Genomic DNA, 3,212 nt, shown 5'->3' with positions numbered 1-3,212 from the left:
AAGTGAAAAATTTTAATTTCGGTATAATTTGGAGTATAGGGGTAAAATGGTAATTTTGCCACCTCAGGGGCAAAATTGTAATTTTCCACCACCAGGATATTTTTTCCAGCACATGGTCTTCCTTTGTCTTCATCTTTGACCCTTGACTAAACATGTGGTGGAGATAAAATGTTTAAATTTTTAAAATTTTAAAAACGGGCCAATGACATGATGCCATGTGTCATGCCTTTATTAATTTATTATTTTCCTTTTTAAAAGGCACAAAATCAGCCCATCTTCCACCCCATGGCCGGCCAAACCAGCAAGAAGAGAGAGAAAACAAAAACAAAACCCTAGAGAGAGAAAATCAAAGAAAAAGTGTGAATTTTCAAGGAAATTAAGTGAAAAAGGTGAGTTTTTTCTATTAAGCTTGAGTTTTCTTATTCCCAAGCATTTCTCTTTATTTTCCATGATTAAATTACATGTTTTCATGATGAATTCAATTCTGAAAAAATGGGTTAGGAGAGAGAAAGTTGTTGGATTTATTTGATTTTAATTTATGTTAGTGTTTTTAGTTAGTTTAGCATATTTAGAAACAAAACAACAAGAAAAGAATTTATTTTCTCCCCCAACCATTAATGGCTGAATTTACCATGTAGTGAGTGAGGATGAGTTTGATTTTATTCTAGGAGAATTGGTTAAGGAATGATGAATTATGAGCCTAGAAAAATAATGGGAATTTTCGGAGCAAAAATACGAATTTTTACCCACTAGGGGTATTTTCGTAATTTGCTATTGGGACTGATAATTTGCACCACACTGAGGGACATTAAGTTAATTTGGGTGCAATTGAGGTATAGAAACTGAAAAGAATTAAATTGGAGTTTAAACGGACCCGTTAGGAATTTAATCGGGTGATAAGACGAATTAAGCCAATACCGGGTTTAAATAGTTACCAGTGCATTTTTGCATTCCATATCATGCATTGGTAATCTAAATTAGTTTAATTTTGATTTAGTACCAACTTGGTGAAACTCTCGATTTTGTATTGTGTCAAGGTGGTGAGTCCTCCGATAAAGGCAAGGAAATTGCATCCGAGGACCAGTAGACAGAGTGCTTCGAAAGTCTGCATTTTAGACATAGTGAGTAAACTTACTGTCATTTTAATTATCTAGGGTGGTTTTTAAATGCTTTCATGAATTCTATGGAAAAAGGAATTTAAAAAGATAAATTTTCATGTTTTATGAATAAATGAGTTTCAATGAAATTAAATTATAAATTGTTTTGAAATTAATAGTGATTTTGAAAAATAGAGTACACGGAGACTGTTAATTGTGGCAATTTGATTGTTTAAATTAACTGGCTTATGATAAATCGAGCATGATTGGCTAGTTGGCAATTGTATTCAAATGCGAATTGTTTGGTTACCTTGAAAAACTACGAATTACAAAATTGCCATATCATGTTATTGAGTTTTATTATATGGTGGATTATATATTAATTAATCACTGCAGTAGGGGGTTTCTGTGGACCAGCCTTTTAGAGGGGCACGGCAAACCCCATTATATTCTTACCTCGAATGGAGAGGCGCGTAGGGTATCTCCTGGGGTAAAGTTCAGGGTTCACTTCACGCTAAACCACCACGTGAGGGGGAACTCAGCCAACGCCAAGGAACGGCTATGTTTTCAAAACAAAAACATGATTTATGTGAAATGTGAATTTTAATAGCCTTGGCGGTCTCGGTAGGATGCCTCGGCCAAGGTGTCCCCGAGAATGGATTTATGGCACAAGCCTAGATTTTTATGAGATTCATAAGCCTCTTTACATGTTTTGAACAAAATGTGTTATAATGCTATAACCCAGTTTATGATGATTTACTTTATTGTCTCCATGTACTCAACTCTAGATGTTTATGATGATGTTTGTTTACTCATTGGGATTTTATAATCTCACCACCCTCCTTTCCACCCATTTCAGGTTCAGTATAGACTGTAAATAACTGATCTCATCGAGGACTACAGTGGGATCTGCATTTTCCAAACTGTAGGTTCACAGTCCTGTTTACTTTTGTTTATTCGGGGGCACTCTTGTTATTGTAAATTAAATTAAATATTTTGGCTTACTGTATTTAAGTATGTATAAATTTATTTAACTTTTACGTTATAAAAATTATTCACGTATAACTCTATAAATATTGTTTTATAAGAAAATAGAATATTTTACTTAATATTTCTTTTATTTTCTTATTATATTCAAATAACCATAATTTCGTTTTAAATAAAGATTTTAGACTTTTAAACTCATTTTGAATATGAATTGTGTGTTTTGTACTTGTATATTACGTTTTAGCCAGTTTTAAAATTTTTGAGAAAAATGACCAAAATACCCTTGTGAGACGAAAAATTAATATTTTATTTGTTTAAAGTTGGAAACAACTTAAAATATTTTAGAACACGATATTTGACAATGGTTGCTCACAAAGGAACAAAGAAACTGATAGTAAAGCCTTGCGGGGTTTCGGGTTGACATTTCGAGCAATAAGTGTCTACCGGGACACTGCGGCTGTTGTCACGGGCTCGAGGGGAGTACCGGGTCGTGACAGAATTAATAAAAAATAAAAGAGTGATAGTCAAATATGGAGTCTCCCTTTATCAACATGGATGTCTAGATTCATTTTGCAAGAATCTTCCTAACATTATCTTAATTGAAGATAACTTTTGTCTTTAATTAAGACAAAAATATTTTATCTTGTCTAAATTGAAAAAAATATGTTTTCTTGTCTAGATTAAGATAAAAAATATTTTTCTTGTCTTAAATTAAGACAAACATATTTCTTTGTTTAAATTAAGACCAAACATGTTTTCTTGTTTAAATTAAGACAAACATGTTAAAGATACCATTTATGTACACAATTTAATTAATCAAATTAAAACATGCATTCCAACTTTATCAAGTTGAATTCTATGAAGCTAAGTGGGGAATCTATTTGACATAGATATTCCAAGCTCCAATAATCTTCGAATTATTCTTAATCTCATTAAAAGTAATTCAAGCTTATTAGCCATGAAATCACTCCACTATAGATTCATAGTTGCACTCTTAGATTAACTATAATTACAAGAAATAATTCAATACTTGATATTAATTATTAGTTGTCCAATTGCAAACCTTATATTGTGAACCCTCATAACCATCCAATGATAAAAAGTGAAATTACCGTTTTACCTTTTATG

General features: G+C 31.9%; 1 long non-coding RNA gene across 1 annotated transcript; it reads left to right on the top strand.

The window, feature by feature from the left end:
• The first annotated feature begins 266 nt into the window (after positions 1 to 266).
• Positions 267 to 2,093, top strand: LOC148762060 (uncharacterized). The gene is made up of 3 exons (XR_016027116.1): positions 267 to 389; positions 1,038 to 1,121; positions 1,957 to 2,093. It is a non-coding gene; the product is annotated as an uncharacterized LOC148762060 (long non-coding RNA).
• The last annotated feature ends 1,119 nt before the right edge of the window (positions 2,094 to 3,212 follow it).

This window comes from Theobroma cacao, chromosome 6 (genome assembly GCF_053813885.1).
Source record: "Theobroma cacao isolate CCN51 chromosome 6, ASM5381388v1, whole genome shotgun sequence".
Classification (NCBI taxonomy): Eukaryota; Viridiplantae; Streptophyta; class Magnoliopsida; order Malvales; family Malvaceae; genus Theobroma; species Theobroma cacao.
The sequence above is the reverse complement of the archived record's forward strand: the minus strand, read 5'-3'. Positions and strand labels throughout refer to the sequence as shown.